The sequence below is a fragment of the Hyla sarda genome, chromosome 10 (assembly GCF_029499605.1).
Source record: "Hyla sarda isolate aHylSar1 chromosome 10, aHylSar1.hap1, whole genome shotgun sequence".
Classification (NCBI taxonomy): Eukaryota; Metazoa; Chordata; class Amphibia; order Anura; family Hylidae; genus Hyla; species Hyla sarda.
Genome location: NC_079198.1, coordinates 7,816,914 through 7,838,571, shown reverse-complemented (window position 1 = coordinate 7,838,571; position 21,658 = coordinate 7,816,914). Strand labels below are relative to the sequence as shown.

The window sequence follows — 21,658 nt, the reverse complement described above, 5'->3', positions numbered from 1 at the left end:
CATGGCCGGATCTACTGTCACGATGCCGGCTGGCAGGTAGTGGATCCTCTGTGCCAGAGAGGGATTGGCGTGGACCGTGCTAGAGGATCGGTTCTAAGTCACTACTGGTTTTCACCAGAGCCCGCCGCAAAGCGGGATGGTCTTGCTGCGGCGGTAGTGACCAGGTCGTATCCCCTAGCAACGGCTCAACCTCTCTGGCTGCTGAAGATAGGCGCGGTACAAGGGAGTAGACAGAAGCAAGGTCGGACGTAGCAGAAGGTCGGGGCAGGCAGCAAGGATCGTAGTCAGGGGCAACGGCAGAAGGTCTGGAATCACAGGCAAGGAACACACAAGGAACGCTTTCACTGGCACTAGGGCAACAAGATCCGGCGAGGGAGTGAAGGGGAAGTGAGGTGATATAGGGAAGTGCACAGGTGTAAACACTAATTGGAACCACTGCACCAATCAGCGGTGCAGTGGCCCTTTAAATCGCAAAGACCCGGCGCGCGCGCGCCCTAGGGAGCGGGGCCGCGCGCGCCGGGACAGAACTGACGGGGAGCGAGTAAGGTACGGGAGCCGGGGTGCGCATCGCGAGCGGGCGCTACCCGCATCGCGAATCGCATCCCGGCCGGAGGTGGTAACGCAGCGCCCCGGGTCCGTGGAACCGACCGGGGCGCTGCAGTGAGGGAAGTGTAGCGAGCGCTCCGGGGAGGAGCGGGGACCCGGAGCGCTCGGCGTAACAGTTATATTCTTGTATATAGGAGCAGTATTATAGTAGATATAGTCTTGTATATAGAGCAATATTATAGTGGTTATATTCTTGTATATAGGAGCAGTATTATAGTAGTTATATTCTTGTATATAGAAGCAGTATTATAGTAGTTATATTCTTGTATATAGGGGCAGTGTTATAGTAGTTATATTCTTGTATATAGGAGCAGTATTATAGTAGTTATATTCTTGTATATAGGAGCAGTATTATAGTAGTTATCTTCTTGTATATAGGAGCAGTATTATAGTAGTTATATTCTTGTATATAGGAGCAGTATTATAGTAGTTATATTCTTGTATATAGGAGCAGTATTATAGTAGTTATATTCTTGTATATAGGAGGCAGTATTATAGTAGTTATATTCTTGTATATAGGAGCAGTATTATAGTAGTTATATTCTTGTATATAGGAGCAGTATTATAGTAGTTATATTCTTGTATATAGGAGCAGTATTATAGTAGATATATTCTTGTATATAGAGCAGTGTTATAGTAGTTATATTCTTGTATATAGGAGCAGTATTATAGTAGTTATATTCTTGTATATAGGAACAGTATTATAGCAGTTATATTCTTGTATATAGGAGCAGTATTATAGTAGTTATTGTCACGATGCCGGCTGGCAGGTAGTGGACCCTCTGTGCCAGAGAGGGATTGGCGTGGACCGTGCTAGTGGACCGGTTCTAAGCCACTACTGGTTTTCACCAGAGCCCGCCGCAAAGCGGGATGGTCTTGCTGCGGCGGTAGTGACCAGGTCGTATCCACTAGCAACGGCTCACCTCTCTGGCTGCTGAAGATAGCGCGGTACAAGGGAGTAGGCAGAAGCAAGGTCGGACGTAGCAGAAGGTCGGGGCAGGCAGCAAGGATCGTAGTCAGGGGCAACGGCAGAAGGTCTGGAAACACTGGCAAGGGACACACAAGGAACGCTTTCACTGGCACTAAGGCAACAAGATCCGGCAAGGGAGTGCAAGGGAAGTGAGGTAATATAGGGAGTGCACAGGTGATAACTCTAATTGGAACCACTGCGCCAATCAGCGGCGCAGTGGCCCTTTAAATCGCAGAGACCCGGCGCGCGCGCGCCCTAGGGAGCGGGGCCGCGCGCGCCGGGACAGAACAGACGGGGAGCGAGTCAGGTAGGAGAGCCGGGGTGCGCATCGCGAGCGGGCGCTACCCGCATCGCGAATCGCATCCCGGCTAGCAGCAGGATCGCAGCGCCCCGGGTCAGAGGACGTGACCGGGGCGCTGCAGCGGAGGAGGTGAAGCGAGCGCTCCGGGGAGGAGCGGGGACCCGGAGCGCTCGGCGTAACAGTACCCCCCCCCTTGGGTCTCCCCCTCTTCTTGGAGCCTGAGAACCTGAGGAGCAGACTTTTGTCAAGGATGTTGTCCTCAGGTTCCCAGGATCTCTCTTCAGGACCACAACCCTCCCAGTCTACTAAAAAAAAATTTTTTCCTCTGACCTTTTTGGCAGCCAAAATCTCCTTGACCGAGAAGACGTCCGAGGAGCCGGAAACAGGAGTGGGAGGAACAGATTTGGGAGAAAAACGGTTGAGGATGAGTGGTTTGAGAAGAGAGACGTGAAAGGCATTAGGGATACGAAGAGAAGGAGGAAGAAGAAGTTTATAAGAGACAGGATTAATTTGACACAGAATTTTGAAAGGACCAAGATAGCGTGGTCCCAACTTGTAGCTAGGGACACGGAAGCGGACATATTTAGCGGAGAGCCATACCTTGTCTCCAGGGGAAAAAACGGGGGGAGCTCTTCTTTTCTTATCCGCGAACCTCTTCATGCGTGAAGAAGCCTGTAAGAGAGAATTTTGGGTCTCTCTCCATATAATGGAAAGGTCACGAGAAATTTCATCCACAGCGGGCAGACCAGAGGGCAAGGGGGTAGGGAGGGGGGGAAGAGGGTGACGGCCGTACACCACGAAAAATGGGGATTTGGAGGAAGATTCAGAGACCCTGAAGTTATACGAGAATTCGGCCCATGGAAGGAGATCTGCCCAGTCATCCTGGCGGGAGGAAACAAAATGTCGCAAATAATCACCCAGGATCTGGTTAATTCTTTCTACTTGTCCATTGGACTGGGGATGATATGCAGAGGAAAAATTTAATTTAATCTTGAGTTGTTTACAGAGAGCTCTCCAGAATTTAGACACGAATTGGACCCCTCTATCCGAGACAATCTGCGTAGGCAACCCGTGAAGACGAAAAATGTGTACAAAAAATTGTTTAGCCAACTGAGGCGCAGAAGGAAGACCAGGAAGAGGAATGAAATGTGCCATTTTGGAGAATCGATCAACGACCACCCAAATAACGGTGTTGCCACGGGAAGGGGGTAAATCAGTAATAAAATCCATACCAATCAGAGACCAAGGCTGTTCGGGGACAGGCAGAGGATGAAGAAAACCAGCGGGCTTCTGGCGAGGAGTCTTATCCCGGGCACAGATAGTGCAGGCTCGCACAAAGTCCCCAACATCCGTCTCCAGAGTTGGCCACCAATAGAAGCGGGAGATGAGTTGCACAGATTTCTTGATGCCCACATGACCTGCGAGATGGGAGGAGTGACCCCATTTGAGGATTCCGAGGCGTTGGCGTGGAGAAACAAAGGTCTTTCCTGGAGGAGTCTGTCTGATGGAGGCAGGAGAAGTGGAGATCAGGCAGTCAGGTGGAATGATGTGTTGCGGAGGGAGATCAACTTCTGAGGCATCCGAGGAACGAGAGAGAGCATCGGCTCTAATGTTCTTATCGGCAGGACGAAAGTGAATCTCAAAATTAAATCGGGCAAAGAACAGAGACCACCGGGCCTGGCGAGGATTCAGCCGTTGGGCCGACTGGAGGTAGGAGAGGTTCTTGTGGTCGGTGTAGATAATAACAGGAAATCTTGATCCCTCCAGCAGATGCCTCCATTCCTCAAGTGCTAATTTAATGGCTAGAAGTTCTCGATCCCCGATGGAGTAGTTCCTCTCCGCTGGAGAGAAGGTCCTAGAGAAAAAACCACAAGTGACAGCATGCCCGGAAGGATTTTTTTGTAGAAGAACAGCTCCAGCTCCTACTGAGGAGGCATCAACCTCCAATAGGAAGGGTTTGGAAGGGTCAGGTCTGGAGAGCACGGGAGCCGAAGAAAAGGCAGACTTGAGTTGTTTAAAGGAGTCTTCTGCTTGAGGAGGCCAGGACTTGGGATCAGCATTTTTCTTGGTTAAAGCCACGATAGGAGCCACAATGGTAGAAAAATGTGGAATAAATTGCCTGTAATAATTGGCGAACCCCAAAAAGCGTTGGATAGCACGGAGTCCGGAGGGGCGTGGCCAATTTAAGACGGCAGAGAGTTTGTCTGGATCCATCTGTAGTCCCTGGCCAGAGACCAAATATCCTAGAAAAGGAAGAGATTGGCATTCAAACAGACATTTCTCAATTTTGGCATAGAGTTGGTTGTCACGAAGTCTCTGAAGAACCATACGGACATGCCGGCGGTGTTCCTCTAGATTGGCAGAAAAAATTAGGATATCGTCCAGATATACCACAACACAGGAGTATAATAGATCACGAAAAATTTCATTGACAAAGTCTTGGAAGACGGCAGGGGCATTGCACAGTCCAAAGGGCATGACCAGATACTCAAAGTGTCCATCTCTGGTGTTAAATGCCGTTTTCCACTCGTCCCCCTCTCTGATGCGGATGAGGTTATAGGCGCCTCTTAAGTCCAATTTAGTGAAGATGTGGGCACCTTGGAGGCGATCAAAGAGTTCAGAGATGAGGGGTAAGGGGTAGCGGTTCTTAACCGTGATTTTATTAAGACCGCGGTAGTCAATGCAAGGACGTAGGGAGCCATCTTTTTTGGAGACAAAGAAAAATCCGGCTCCGGCAGGAGAGGAGGATTTACGGATAAAGCCCCTTTTTAGATTCTCCTGGACGTATTCGGACATGGCAAGAGTCTCTGGGGCAGAGAGAGGATAAATTCTGCCCCGGGGTGGAGTAGTACCCGGGAGGAGGTCGATAGGGCAATCATAAGGCCTGTGAGGAGGTAGAGTCTCAGCTTGTTTTTTGCAGAAAACATCCGCGAAGTCCATATAGGCCTTGGGGAGACCGGTTACTGGAGGAACCACAGAGTTACGGCAAGGGTTACTGGGAACCGGTTTTAGACAGTTCTTGGAACAAGAGGACCCCCAACTCTTGATCTCCCCAGTGGACCAATCCAGGGTTGGGGAATGAAGTTGAAGCCAGGGAAGTCCAAGGAGAATCTCCGAGGTGCAATTGGGGAGGACCAAAAGTTCAATCCTCTCATGATGAGATCCGATGCTCATAAGAAGGGGCTCCGTGCGGAAACGTATGGTACAGTCCAATCTTTCATTATTTACACAATTGATGTAGAGGGGTCTGGCGAGACTGGTCACTGGGATGTTGAACCTGTTGACGAGGGAGGCCAAAATAAAATTTCCTGCAGAACCAGAGTCCAAGAAGGCCACTGTAGAGAAGGAGAAGGCAGAAGCAGACATCCGCACAGGCACAGTAAGACGTGGAGAAGCGGAGTAGACATCAAGGACTGTCTCACCTTTGTGCGGAGTCAGCGTACGTCTTTCCAGGCGGGGAGGACGGATAGGACAATCCCTCAGGAAGTGTTCGGTACTAGCACAGTACAGGCAGAGGTTCTCCATACGGCGTCGTGTCCTCTCTTGAGGTGTCAGGCGAGACCGGTCGACCTGCATAGCCTCCACGGCGGGAGGCACAGGAACAGATTGCAGGGGACCAGAGGAGAGAGGAGCCGAGGAGACGAAACGCCTCGTGCGAACAGAGTCCATATCTTGGCGGAGTTCCTGACGCCTTTCAGAAAAACGCATGTCAATGCGAGTGGCTAGGTGAATAAGTTCATGTAGATTAGCAGGAATTTCTCGTGCGGCCAGAACATCTTTAATGTTGCTGGATAGGCCTTTTTTGAAGGTCGCGCAGAGGGCCTCATTATTCCAGGACAATTCTGAAGCAAGTGTACGGAATTGTACGGCATACTCGCCAACGGAAGAATTACCCTGGACCAGGTTCAACAGGGCAGTCTCAGCAGAAGAGGCTCGGGCAGGTTCCTCAAAGACACTTCGGATTTCCGAGAAGAAGGAGTGTACTGAGGCAGTGACGGGGTCATTGCGGTCCCAGAGCGGTGTGGCCCATGACAGGGCTTTTCCGGACAGAAGACTGACTACGAAAGCCACCTTAGACCTTTCAGTGGGAAACAGGTCCGACATCATCTCCAGATGCAGGGAACATTGGGAAAGGAAGCCACGGCAAAACTTAGAGTCCCCATCAAACTTATCCGGCAAGGATAAGCGTATCCCAGGAGCGGCCACTCGCTGCGGAGGAGGTGCAGGAGCTGGCGGAGGAGATGACTGCTGAAGCTGTGGTAGCAACTGTTGTAGCATAACGGTCAGTTGAGACAGCTGTTGGCCTTGTTGCGCAATCTGTTGTGACTGCTGGGCGACCACCGTGGTGAGGTCAGCGACAACTGGCAGAGGAACTTCAGCGGGATCCATGGCCGGATCTACTGTCACGATGCCGGCTGGCAGGTAGTGGACCCTCTGTGCCAGAGAGGGATTGGCGTGGACCGTGCTAGTGGACCGGTTCTAAGCCACTACTGGTTTTCACCAGAGCCCGCCGCAAAGCGGGATGGTCTTGCTGCGGCGGTAGTGACCAGGTCGTATCCACTAGCAACGGCTCACCTCTCTGGCTGCTGAAGATAGCGCGGTACAAGGGAGTAGGCAGAAGCAAGGTCGGACGTAGCAGAAGGTCGGGGCAGGCAGCAAGGATCGTAGTCAGGGGCAACGGCAGAAGGTCTGGAAACACTGGCAAGGGACACACAAGGAACGCTTTCACTGGCACTAAGGCAACAAGATCCGGCAAGGGAGTGCAAGGGAAGTGAGGTAATATAGGGAGTGCACAGGTGATAACTCTAATTGGAACCACTGCGCCAATCAGCGGCGCAGTGGCCCTTTAAATCGCAGAGACCCGGCGCGCGCGCGCCCTAGGGAGCGGGGCCGCGCGCGCCGGGACAGAACAGACGGGGAGCGAGTCAGGTAGGAGAGCCGGGGTGCGCATCGCGAGCGGGCGCTACCCGCATCGCGAATCGCATCCCGGCTAGCAGCAGGATCGCAGCGCCCCGGGTCAGAGGACGTGACCGGGGCGCTGCAGCGGAGGAGGTGAAGCGAGCGCTCCGGGGAGGAGCGGGGACCCGGAGCGCTCGGCGTAACAGTTATATTCTTTTATATAGGAGGCAGTATTATAGTAGTTATATTCTTGTATATAGGAGACTGTCACGATGCCGGCTGGCAGGTAGTGGACCCTCTGTGCCAGAGAGGGATTGGCGTGGACCGTGCTAGTGGACCGGTTCTAAGCCACTACTGGTTTTCACCAGAGCCCGCCGCAAAGCGGGATGGTCTTGCTGCGGCGGTAGTGACCAGGTCGTATCCACTAGCAACGGCTCACCTCTCTGGCTGCTGAAGATAGGCGCGGTACAAGGGAGTAGGCAGAAGCAAGGTCGGACGTAGCAGAAGGTCGGGGCAGGCAGCAAGGATCGTAGTCAGGGGCAACGGCAGAAGGTCTGGAAACACTGGCAAGGAACACACAAGGAACGCTTTCACTGGCACTAAGGCAACAAGATCCGGCAAGGGAGTGCAAGGGAAGTGAGGTAATATAGGGAAGTGCACAGGTGAAAACCCTAATTGGAACCACTGCGCCAATCAGCGGCGCAGTGGCCCTTTAAATCGCAGAGACCCGGCGCGCGCGCGCCCTAGGGAGCGGGGCCGCGCGCGCCGGGACAGAACAGACGGGGAGCGAGTCAGGTAGGGGAGCCGGGGTGCGCATCGCGAGCGGGCGCTACCCGCATCGCGAATCGCATCCCGGCTGGCAGCAGGATCGCAGCGCCCCGGGTCAGAGGACGTGACCGGAGCGCTGCAGCGGAGGGAGTGAAGCGAGCGCTCCGGGGAGGAGCGGGGACCCGGAGCGCTCGGCGTAACAGAGACAGTATTATAGTAGTTATATTCTTGTATATAGGAGCAGTATTATAGTAGTTATATTCTTGTATATAGGAGCAGTATTATAGTAGTTATATTCTTGTATATAGGAGCAGTATTATAGTAGTTATATTCTTGTAAATAGGAGCAGTATTATAGTAGATATATTCTTGTATATAGAGCAGTGTTATAGTAGTTATATTCTTGTATATAGGAGCAGTATTATAGTAGTTATATTCTTTTATATAGGAGGCAGTATTATAGTAGTTATATTCTTGTATATAGGAGGCAGTATTATAGTAGTTATATTCTTGTATAAAGGAGGCAGTATTATAGTAGATATATTCTTGTATATAGAGCAGTGTTATAGTAGTTATATTCTTGTATATAGGAGCAGTATTATAGTAGTTATATTCTTGTATATAGGAACAGTATTATAGCAGTTATATTCTTGTATATAGGAGCAGTATTATAGTAGTTATATTCTTTTATATAGGAGGCAGTATTATAGTAGTTATATTCTTGTATATAGGAGCAGTATTATAGTAGTTATATTCTTGTATATAGGAGCAGTATTATAGTAGTTATATTCTTGTATATAGCAGTAGTATTATAGTAGTTATATTCTTGTATATAAGAGGCAGTATTATAGTAGTTATATTCTTGTATATAGGAGCAGTATTATAGTAGTTATATTCTTGTATCTAGGAGCAGTATTATAGTAGTTATATCCTTGTATATAGGAGCAGTATTATAGTAGTTATATTCTTGTATATAGGAGCAGTATTATAGTAGATATATTCTTGTATATAGAGCAGTGTTATAGTAGTTATATTTCAGGAGATTTTTTTATCTGATTAGATGGAGGGATGTGGTAAAAGGAAGCTGCCCTGGTTATAAGCCCAAATTTCTGCCATTTCTCTGTGACTAGTGACGAGGTATAAGGAAGTTTCTGAGTTTATTCAAAGTTCCAGAAAGGTGAATTGTTTGTGACACGTCTTATTTAAATGTCAAGAACAATCACTACACCCACACCTAATACTAATGTAAACTATTCAGAGCAGCAGGTGTTACAACGGTCACAGCTGCAAGAGTGGCCGTAAGCCCCTCCCCTGCTGCTATAAGCTCCTCCCCCGCTGTATCACATATCACACATTGTCTACCATTATATGACATGCACATACATGAATTCTTGACACCTAATTGCTCATCTGACATCATTGCTAAAAGGGAATTTCCATGAAATGTTGAGAAACTTCGCTAATACTTTCCATTATTGTTCTGGTCAGTAGCACTCCTAAGGCAGGCTGTACTAGCAGATCTGACATAGCAGCCATAGATGCCTTCAGAAGCAACCTAGCTGCCACGACAACTAATCGGCACCCTGTGATCCAGGGCCACAATGGAACAAAAAATAGGCTCAGGCATTTTAGACTATGCAGCCCATTTGTTATGTTGGGTCCGACTGCTGGGACCCCCACCGATCACCTTGGTTCAAGTAGCTCTCCAGCTGTAGCAAAGCTACAACTTCCATTATGTACATAGGGGGCAGTATTATTGTAGTTATATTCTTGTATATAGGAGCAGTATTATAGTAGTTATATTCTTGTATATAGGGGCAGTATTATTGTAGTTATATTCTTGTATATAGGAGCAGTATTATAGAAGTTATATTCTTGTATATAGGAGCAGTATTATAGTAGTTATATTCTTGTATATAGGGGCAGTATTATAGTAGTTATATTCTTGTATATAGGAGCAGTATTATAGTAGTTATATTCTGGTATATAGGAGCAGTATTATAGTAGTTATATTCTTGTATATAGGAGCAGTATTATAGTAGTTATATACTTGTATATAGGAGCAGTATTATAGTAGTTATATTCTGGTATATAGGAGCAGTATTATAGTAGGAGTATTCTTGTATATAGGAGGCAGTATTATAGTAGTTATATTCTGGTATATAGGAGCAGTATTATAGTAGTTATATTCCTGTATATAGGAGGCAGTATTATAGTAGTTATATTCTTGTATATAGGAGCAGTATTATAGTAGTTATATTCTTGTATATAGGAGCTGTATTATAGTAGTTATATTCTTGTATATAGGAGCAGTATTATAGTAGTTATATTCTTGTATATAGGAGCAGTATTATAGTAGTTATATTCTTGTATATAGGAGCAGTATTATAGTAGTTATATTCTTGTATATAGGAGGCAGTATTATAGTAGTTATATTTTTATATATATATATAGGAGCAGTATTATAGTAGTTATATTCTTGTATATAGGAGCAGTATTATAGTAGATATATTCTTGTATATAGGAGCAGTATTATAGTAGTTATATTCTTGTATATAGGAGGCAGTATTATAGTAGTTATATTCTTGTATATAGGAGCAGTATTATAGTAGTTATATTCTTGTATATAGGAGCAGTATTATAGTAGTTATATTCTTGTATATAGGAGCAGTATTATAGTAGTTATATTCTTGTATATAGGAGCATTATTATAGTAGTTATATTCTTGTATATAGGAGCAGTATTATAGTAGTTATATTCTTGTATATAGGAGGCAGTATTATAGTAGTTATATTCTTGTATATAGGAGCAGTATTATAGTAGTTATATTCTTGTATATAGGAGCAGTATTATAGTAGTCATATTCTTGTATATAGGAGCAGTATTATAGTAGTTATATTCTTGTATATAGGACCAGTATTATAGTAGTTATATTCTTGTATATAGGAGCAGTATTATAGTAGTTATATTCTTGTATATAAGGGGCAGTATTATAGTAGTTATATTCTTGTATATAAGGGGCAGTATTGTGCACGTATGCATAAGTATCTTAGTATAAAATATCTACACTCATTGCCTAGGTGGTGGGATTACTGTAGTGAAGATGGTCTTTCTGCAGCACATGCCCGGGTGGATGGTGCTTGTGGAGACCGGTTGTGCCTGTCTCATGATATGTTGCCCAGAGGAAGCAGGTGGTGGCCGGTGGAAACATGTTACGTCCTCCATATACTAGGAGCAGGCGCCGCTCTGTGTCAGGCCAAGTCCTTCTGTGAGGGAGATGAGGTGGGATAGAGGTCACAATGTGCAGAAGAGCAAGGAAATGTGTGTGTATATATACGGCATATATATATATATATATATATATATATATATACAAAAATAAAAAAATAAATATATATATATATATATATATATATATATATATATACTCTGAACAGTTTCCTACAGCAACCAATCAGAGCTCAGCATTCATTTCTCATATTGCTGTGCTAAAATGAAAGCTGAGCTGATTGGTTGTGAGGGGAACAGATATAATCTCACAGATAGCACAATAAATCACCCTCAATATGAGGGTACTAGTTCAGTCCATGAGAGTAGTCGGGTGTTAACCAGTGCACACAACAAGCCTCACAGAACTTGGGTCCGTGTTTCCCGACCAGGGTGTCTCCAGCTGTTGCAAAACTAGTTGCCCATGTCGTCCAAAGCATTCTCCCAGAGAGTGCCATGCGTTAAAGGGGTTTTACATTTAAAAAAAGAAAAATACTCACCTAGTACTACTGGCCCGGACTGAAAATCGTGGTCTGCTGGGGTCTCGGCCCGGGCCGCAAGTTTGATATGGTCAGAAAATTACCCGAACTGAGTCACCTAGTACTTCTGGCCCATACGGTCTGAAAAAGCCCTGAACAGGTTCACTGGATTGAGTGATATGTCAGGATATGACCGAATCCGTGCCGCAGATGCACAAAACGTGGTGTGAATGCACCCTAAGCATTTAAAACCAAATTCCAAACAGCGACTGGCGAGAAGAATACATAGTCCACACAGAGCCACGCAGTTCTGGTTAAAGGGATACTCCAGCCCTAAGACATCTATCTCCTTTGGATAGGGGATAAGATGTCTAACCACAAGGGTCCCGCCACTGGCGACCCCCACAATCTGGCGTTCGGCACCCACCACTTTGAGCTGCACGCCGCGCTACCAGCTCACAAACTGCCGGGTGCCGACCATGGGGCCGGAGTATCATGACGTCACGACTCTGCCCCAACGTGAAGTCAAGCCCCCCCATAGACTTGCCTAGCAGGGGCGGGGCATGACGTCACATGGGGGCGGAGTCTTGACGTCACAATACTCCGGCCTCGTGGTCGACACCCGGCAGTTTGTGAGCTGGCAGCACGGCGTGCAGTTCAAAGAGGTGGGTGGTGAACGCAAGATTGCGTGGGTCCCCAACGGCGGGCCCCCCCGCGGTCAGACATCTTATCCCCTACCCTTTGGATAGGGGATAAGATGTCTTAGGGCCAGTGTACCCCTTTAAGGCCAGACAGATAGTGTCCACGTGTGTCCACCCAGATATAGATTCTTCATTGCTCACAAGTCCCGTTTTGAGTGACAGATAATTACCGTAATATGGAAACAAAAGCAACAGGTTAGTGCCACCCGAACTAATTACAGACGCCACCGCACGGCTGCCGACGAGCAGGGACGTTACTACCAGGCCTGTCCTCTCATTATCAGAACAGGATAATTACAGTACATTATAATAACAGTGGAAGGCGAACACTGCAGTCGGGCACAATACTACAATGAACAAATCAATTCGTATCAATTAGAATCATTACTCTCCCAGATGTACTGAAGGCCGACGTTCAACATTTCATGATTTCGGGTCTCCTCACATCTGCATCGGAGGCTACATGAGACTACGTCTCCCAACCAAAGAGATAATACCAACCTGGAACTGGATGGACCGAGTTATAAATCAATGGGGTCCATGAGGGTCATTGTCGTCCAATGGATTTATATTTATAAAGAAGCCACGCTGCTTAAAGGGGTACTCCACCCCTAGACATCTTACCCCCTATGCAAAGAATAGGGGATGGGATGTCTGATTGCGGGGGTCCCGTCGCTGGGACTCCCACGATCTCTGTGCAGCACCTGGCGTTCATGTAGAATGCCGGGGGGTCGTGACGTTATGGCCACGCCCCTCGTGACGTCGCACCACGCGCCCTCAATGCAAGTCTATGAGAGGGGGCGTGGCGGAAGCCACGCCCCCTCTCATAGACTTGCATTGAGGGCGCGTGGCGTGACATTACAAGGAGCGTGGCCTTGACGTCATGACCCCCCGCCGCCCGCTCCAAGCGTTCGGAACAAAATGTTCCAAACAATGGGGCAGCGGAGTATCCCTTTAAAGATGTATTGATCTATATTTATTAATTTATTTATTTATATAGCGCCTACAGATTCCGCAGCGCTTACAATTATGGGTTACAAACAAAGACAAGTATCAGACATAAAAATATCATCTATATAATGAGTTATGTTATTTATCTTCATATAAATATTACAGGTGGAGGTGATTATATTATAAGAGCTCACTTCATTTTCCCCCCTGCACTGTGGACGTTTACCCAATGTGCTTACAAACACGGTCAGTACATCCTGCCGGGTTGCTTCCATAGTGTTCTCCTATCAATGTGAAAATAGAATTTTATTAGTCATTAATGCAGAATTCCAAGTCATTCCAGGTCATTCCCTTTTCCTTGAGGCTGTTTATATATTTAGTTACATACGTTGCGCTGTTGCACATATTATACATTTTTTGGGTTACATACTGCTCAAAAAAATGGGAACACTAACATAACACATCCTAGATCTGAATGAATGAACTAGTCGTATGAAGTGTGACTGACTTGGAGTTACATTGTGTTGTTTAAAGGGGTTATCCAGGAAAAAAAACTTTATATATATATATATATATATATATATATATATATATCTCAACTGGCTCCAGAAAGTTAAACAGATTTGTAAATTACTTCTATTAAAAAAAATATTAATCCTTCCAGTACTCATCAGCTGCTGAAGTTGAGTTGTTCTTTTCTGTCTAACTGCTCTCTGATGACATCTGTCTCGGGAGCTGTCCAGAGTAGGAGCGAATCCCTATAGCAAACCTCTTCTGCTTCGGACAGTTCCTGACATGGACAGAGGTGTCAGCAGAGAGCACTGTGGTCAGACAGAAAAGAACAATTCAACTTCAGCAGCTGACAACTATCGGAAGGATTAAGATTTTTTAATAGAAGTAATTTACAAATCTGTTTAACTTTCTGGAGCCAGTTGATCTAAAAATTTATAAATAAATAAAAATTGGGGAATACCCTCCTAAGTGCTCCCTTTATTTTTTTTGAGCAGTGTATTAACACCATGTAAATAATGTTCAGAGGTGAATCTACAAGATTTAAAAGATTATGTCGCTAATCCCAGGGAACAGGTCTAACCTGTCATGTTTCAATGGGTGAAACACTGCAGGAATGCTGAGGTATCTGTCCTCACCATCAATATGGTCATACAGTAATCTGTACATCAGAATTTAGTGGTATAGTCTCTTGAAAACTACCGATACCACCTCCAGTGTGTTTAGCTGACCCCCAGCAATCAGCAATCCTGTGACATCAGCAAAACATCCCAACATGTTTCTCCCCATAAATATGAGGTTCATCAGGGGACAGCATACAGTACAAGAATGTATACAAAAAAGAATACAATATAACAGAAAGGACACCTATGTACTCACTATTCTGCTGGTGGGGGTCACTGTGTATATACATTACATTACTTATCCTGTACTGATCCTGAGTTATATCCTGTATTATACTCCAGAGCTGTACTCACTATTCTGCTGGTGAGGTCACTGTGTACATACATTACATTACTTATCCTGTACTGATCCTGAGTTATATCCTGTATATGCTCTAGAGCTGTACTCACTATTCTGCTGGTGAGGTCACTGTGTACATACATTACATTACTTATCCTGTGCTGATCCTGAGTTATATCCTGTATTATACTCCAGAGCTGTACTCACTATTCTGCTGGTGGGGGTCACTGTGTACATACATTACATTACTTATCCTGTACTGATCCTGAGTTATATCCTCTATTATACTCCAGAGCTGCACTCACTATTCTGCTGGTGAGGTCACTGTGTACATACATTACTTATCCTGTACTGATCCTGAGTTATATCCTGTATTATACTCCAGAGCTGTACTCACTATTCTGCTGGTGAGGTCACTGTGTACATACATTACATTACTTATCCTGTACTGATCTTGAGTTATATCCTGTATTATACTCCAGAGCTGTACTCACTATTCTGCTGGTGAGGTCACTGTGTACATACATTACTTATCCTGTACTGATCCTGAGTTATATCCTGTATTATACTCCAGAGCTGCACTCACTATTCTTCTGGTGAGGTCACTGTGTACATACGTTACATTACTTATCCTGTACTGATCCTGAGTTATATCCTGTATTATACCCCAGAGCTGTACTCACTATTCTGCTGGTGAGGTCACTGTGTACATACATTACATTACTTATCCTGTACTGATCCTGAGATATATCCTGTATTATACTCCAGAGCTGTACTCACTATTCTGCTGGTGAGGTCACTGTGTACATACATTACATTACTTATCCTGTACTGATCCTGAGTTATATCCTCTATTATACTCCAGAGCTGCACTCACTATTCTGCTGGTGAGGTCACTGTGTACATACATTACTTATCCTGTACTGATCCTGAGTTATATCCTGTATTATACTCCAGAGCTGTACTCACTATTCTGCTGGTGAGGTCACTGTGTACATACATTACATTACTTATCCTGTACTGATCTTGAGTTATATCCTGTATTATACTCCAGAGCTGTACTCACTATTCTGCTGGTGAGGTCACTGTGTACATACATTACTTATCCTGTACTGATCCTGAGTTATATCCTGTATTATACTCCAGAGCTGCACTCACTATTCTTCTGGTGAGGTCACTGTGTACATACGTTACATTACTTATCCTGTACTGATCCTGAGTTATATCCTGTATTATACCCCAGAGCTGTACTCACTATTCTGCTGGTGAGGTCACTGTGTACATACATTACATAACTTATCCTGTACTGATCCTGAGATATATCCTGTATTATACTCCAGAGCTGTACTCACTATTCTGCTGGTGAGGTCACTGTGTACATACATTACATTACTTATCCTGTACTGATCCTGTCTATGACCTAAAGAGGGCGCTGCACTCAGGGTATCCCAGAATTTCTAATGAACTAAAATGCATTTACAGGGAGGAATGGTGTAATATTCCCTCTCTTCATTGTATACATCTTTCTCCACTTACATGAAACATATGGTGGAGGTGATTCTATTTTAAGTGCTCACTAACTATTTCCCCCTGCACTGTGAATGTTTACCCAACACGATTAGTACATCTTACCGGATTGTTTCCATTGTGTTCTATCAATGTGACAATATTATTTTATTACTCATTAATGCAGAATTCCGGGTCATTGCAGGCTCTCTCCCTTTTCCTTGCGGCTGTTTATATATTTAGTTACACTTGTTACGCTGTTCCACGTATTATAAATTGTTTGCCATATATTAACATCTTATAAATAATGTTGACAGATGAATCTACACGATGTACATGATTAATGTCGCAAATTGTAGGGAACAGGTCTTACCTGTCATGTCTGTGGGTATCAGGCATCTGCAGGATCAGCAGCAAGGAGGATAGATAAGGATTGGGTCCGGGATGAACCGTCACCGCCCCACCCCCACTGTTATGTCAGGGACCCCCCCTTCATATTCTACCCCTGAGTGGTTATCACAGACATTATCCACCCCGGACACTTTATTAGGTACACCTCTCCATCCGGGATCACTTTTTTGCAGCATGTTCTGACTATGAAGTTTTTTTTATGATTTTGTTTTACGTATTTTTCTTACCCCCTACAGCAGTGGTCTCCAAAATGCGTCCCTCCACATGTTACAAAACGACAACTCCCAGCATGCCCGGACAGCCATTGACAGCTCAGAGGACGGGATTATAAAAAAGATATAGGACTCAGAATATGGCGATGCAAGGTCATTAAAAAAAAAATTTTTTTTAAAGTAATAAAACATAACAAAAACGGTATAAATTTAGTATCACTGTAATCCTATTGATTTGCAGATTTAAAGGGGTACTCCACCCCTAGACATCTTATCACTTATCCAAAGGATAAGAAGCTAAGATGTCTGATCATAGGGTCCCCCATCTGGGAATCCCGGCAATCTCCCTGCTGCACTCAGTGTTCGTTCAGAGCGTCGGATGCAGCGCCGGAAGCTCATGACGTCATGTAGTCCTGGGCGGTATACCGGTATGAACCGGATACGGTTTTTTTTTCTCCCACGGTATGGATTTTTGTCCATACCGCTATATTGGTCGGGCCACTCCCCCACCCTCCGAGTCAATAAAAATAATTAAACTTACCCGTAATGGGGGTGGTCCGGGCCATCCATCCTTCCTGTAGTGTCCGGCGGCATTCCGGGTGGAGGGTGAACCGGTCCGGGCTGTCCTTCTTCTCCGGGGGTCCTCTTCTCCACTCCGGGCAGGCTCTGGCCTAGTGCGCTGCATAGACGCCGTGACGTCAGTTGCGTCGCTGCGCAGCGGCGTCTATGCAGCGTTACTAGGCCAGAGCCTGCCCGGAGTGGAGAAGAGGACCCCCGGAGAAGAAGGACAGCCCGGACCGGTTCACCCTCCACCCGGAATGCCGCCGGACACTACAGGAAGGATGGATGGCCCGGACCACCCTCCCCGGACGGTCCCTGCAGCAACTGGGAAGGGGAGTCAGGGTTCTGGGATGGACAGGGGTCTGTATAATATACTATACCTACAGTAGGCCCTCCAGCTGTTGAGTCCCTCCAGCTGTTGCAAAACTACAACTCCCAGCATGCCAACGGCTGTCCGGGCATGCTGGGAGTAGTAGTTTTGCAACAGCTGGAGGCATCCCTAGTTGGGAAACACTGACCTATACTATCTACTACTATATAGTCCAACATGCTGGGAGTTGTAATTTTGCAACAGCTGGAGGCACCCCTAGTTGGGAAACACTGACCTATACTATACACTACTATATAGTCCAACATGCTGGGAGTTGTAGTTTTGCAACAGCTGGAGGCTGTAGGGTTGTTTGTTACATCTATTTAAAAGGGCACTCCGCTGCCCCAGTGTTCAGATCATTTAGTTCCGCTGCGCCACCTCAATGCAAGTCTCAATGTAAAAAAAATAAAAATACCGTGAAATACCGTGATACCGTGATACTTTAGAAAAATACTGTGATACTCATTTTTGGTCATATCGCCCAGGACTAACGTCATGGCCACGCCCCTTCACATGGCCATGTCCGTCACCCCCCCCCCCTCCCATAGACTTGCATTGAGGGGGTGTGACTGTGACGTCACGAGCTTCCGCCCCGGGATCGCCAGTTATCTGGCGCGGAACAAAATTCGCAAAAGGCAACAGGGCTCCCAAGGGGTTACGCTGTATCCTCTCACCCAACACCAGATTGCCCGTGTAATGCCATCTGCACCAGCTCAGTAAAGACAGTTATCCGTAACCTGACATCGGTGTGTTCCTTTACTCCCCGTGTCCGGCCCAGGAGAAGCTATCTCCAACCTCGGACCATGTATAGCAGCTGTCTCCAGACCTCCAGTTGTTGTAAAACTACAACTCCCAGCATGCCCGGACAGCCAACGGCTGTCCGGGCATACTGGGAGTTGTAGTTTTGCAACATCTGCAGGTTGGAGACCACTTTTGTATAGGTTAACGGTGCCCTGGCGTCACGAAGTGATCAAGTATCTTCCTAGCTACCCCATGGTTACCACACATGCATATACATATTTTTCTATATATAATAATGACACTCATGAATTGGGTTAATGGTTTTTATGCGCATAGGATACGCTAATTAGAGTGCCGAATGAATATTCACACATATATTTTTAGTGTCACATGATCTTATATAAAACACTTAGTTAACATATGTCACGGATAGGTAAATCATACGGGATAACTAGGATGCCCTCGATATTATGTGAGGATGAGAGTGAATACGGACGGATCAGATACCAGCTTTGACTATTTAATTATGATAATTTAGAGGTGTTGGCTTTGACACTCCCTTTATATATAGATAAATCTAGTGATGTGGACTTATTAACTTTGGCTTGGACACTTGTCATTTTTGCGTGTGAAGGGATATATATAGTGCTATATACAATTCCTGAGCGCAGGGTTTCTGGATGAGGTAGTTGTGACTAATACATTTATAGGATCTAAATATGTGATGGGTATTTGTGATAATAGATGTGTATGATGGGAATGGTGACTATAATAAGTGCAACCGGTTATTACGTGCGTTATTTAGGAAATATTTATATTATTTTTATGTAGAATTCACTATTATTTTGTGAGATATTACTATTTTCTATATTTTGTATAATTTTATTTTATATATATATTTTTTTTCATATGGTGTTTGGAGGATGTCTGGTATCATAGTATCTGATATTGGACAGGACATTTATCTGATACCAGAAAGGACAGCTATCTGATACCAGACAGGACACCTATCAGATACTGGAGAGGACATTTATCTGATACCAGACAGGACACCTATCAGATACTGGAGAGGACATTTATCTGATACCAGACAGGACACCTATCAGATACTGGAGAGGACATTTATCTGATACCAGACAGGACACCTATCAGATACTGGAGAGGACATTTATCTGATACCAGACAGGACACCTATCAGATACTGGAGAGGACATTTATCTGATACCAGACAGGACACCTATCAGATACTGGAGAGGACATTTATCTGATACCAGACAGGACACCTATCAGATACTGGAGAGGACATTTATCTGATACCAGACAGGACACCTATTTAATGCTGGACAGGACACCTATCAGATACTGGAAAGGATACCTATCTGATACTGGACAGGACACCTATCAGATACTGGAGAGGACATTTATCTGATACCAGACAGGACACCTATCAGATACTGGAGAGGACATTTATCTGATACCAGACAGGACACCTATCAGATACTGGAGAGGACATTTATCTGATATCAGAAAGGACACCTATCGGATACTTGAGAGGACCCCTATCTGATACCGGATAGAACATTATCTGATACCAAAAAGGACACCTATCTGATGCTGGATAGGACACCTATCTGATATCTGAGACTGGATTTGCAGTGGATGATCAGAGCTTAGCCTGTTATCGCTGAGTCTTGTGAAGGGAGCTGTTACGCCGAGCGCTCCGGGTCCCTGCTCCTCCCCGGAGCGCTCGTGACGTCTCTCTCTCTGCAGCGCCCCGGTCAGACCCGCTGACCGGGAGCGCTGCACTGACATTGCCGGTGGATAGTCCCACGCCTTGTCAGCAGTCAGCGAGGTTGAGCCGTTGCCGGTGGATACGACCTGGTTGCTACCGCCGCAGCAAGACCATCCCGCTTTGCGGCGGGCTCTGGTGAAAACCAGTAGCAACCTAGAACCGGTCCACCGACACGGTCCACGCCAATCCCTCGCTGACACAGAGGATCCACATCCAGCTAGCCGAATCCTAACAGGAGCGGTTACTAGAATCAATATATATATTATGGGATTTATGGGATTACTACCTATGTGATTGCTGTGTAACGTTCAGCGATCCAGCCGGACCCGCTGCCGTGAGCGCTTTCCTCCTCTCTCCTCCTCAGCGGGCCGGGATTTGCATTACAGGACGTGCCCGCATGCGAATTCCAGCCTGTCTTTCACCTCCGCTCTCTGTTGTCCCTCCGGTCCTCTCGCAGCCCCGGTGTGCTTGCCACCGCCTCCTAGGACACGCACCGGAGCTTTAAGATTCAAAGAGCCAGTGCGCCCGTAATTATGATTCACACCTGCACCTTTCCTATAAGTATCAGCACCTCCCACTCACCCCTGCCAGATCTTTGTTTGTCTTTGTGCCCTAGAGAAAGCATTTGTAGTCTTGCCGTGTACCTGACCCCATTGTTCTGTGACCTGACCTTGATCCTGTGCCGCCTGCCTATTGACCTCCTGCTACGTTCCTGACTTTGTACCTGTGCCGCCTGCCCTGACCTTCTGCTAACCACGTGTTGCTGTATCCCTCCTATATCTCCTCAGCTGCCTGTGTGGTCGAACCTTGCCAGGGGTAGCGATCTCGGAGCCGCCTGCCGCAGCAAATCCGTCCCGCTTTGCGGCGGGCTCTGGCTCTCATATCTCTCTCATATCTATCTATCTATCTCATATCTATCTATCTATCTATCTCATATCTATCTCATATCTATCTATCTATCTCATATCTATCTATCTCATATCTCTCTCATATCTATCTATCTATCTCATATCTATCTCATATCTATCTATCTCATATCTATCTCATATCTATCTATCTATCTCATATCTATCTATCTCATATCTCTCTCATATCTATCTATCTATCTCATATCTATCTCATATCTATCTATCTCATATCTATCTATCTCATATCTATCTATCTCATATCTATCTCATATCTATCTATCTATCTCTTATCTATCTATCTCTTATCTATCTATCTCTTATCTATCTATCTCATATCTATCTATCTCTCTCATATCTATCTATCTCTTATCTATCTATCTCTCTATCTATCTCATATCTATCTATCTCTCTCATATCTATCTATCTCATATCTATCTATCTCATATCTCTCTCATATCTATCTATCTATCTCATATCTATCTCATATCTATCTATCTCATATCTATCTATCTCATATCTATCTATCTCATATCTATCTCATATCTATCTATCTATCTCTTATCTATCTATCTCTTATCTATCTATCTCTTATCTATCTATCTCTCTATCTATCTCATATCTATCTATCTCTCTCATATCTATCTATCTCATATCTATCTATCTATCTCATATCTATCTATCTATCTATCTATCTCATATCTATATCCAGGAAATAGGCAGCACATCCACAATAATAGTAGCAG

The 21,658-nt window shown here is 45.5% G+C and overlaps 1 protein-coding gene across 4 annotated transcripts in view; it reads left to right on the top strand.

Moving 5' to 3' along the window:
- The window catches only part of CTU1 (cytosolic thiouridylase subunit 1), a 71,072-nt gene that overhangs the window by 30,489 nt on the left and 18,925 nt on the right, over nt 1–21,658 (top strand). Inside the window, exon 2 of one of the 4 annotated variants that reach the window (XM_056544539.1) lies at nt 16,568–16,696. The exons of the other annotated variants lie outside the window; for them this stretch is intronic. The gene's annotated coding sequence lies outside the window, so the exon portion shown is untranslated. The remainder of the gene's footprint in view (nt 1–16,567; nt 16,697–21,658) is intronic. 4 annotated transcript variants of the gene reach the window in all.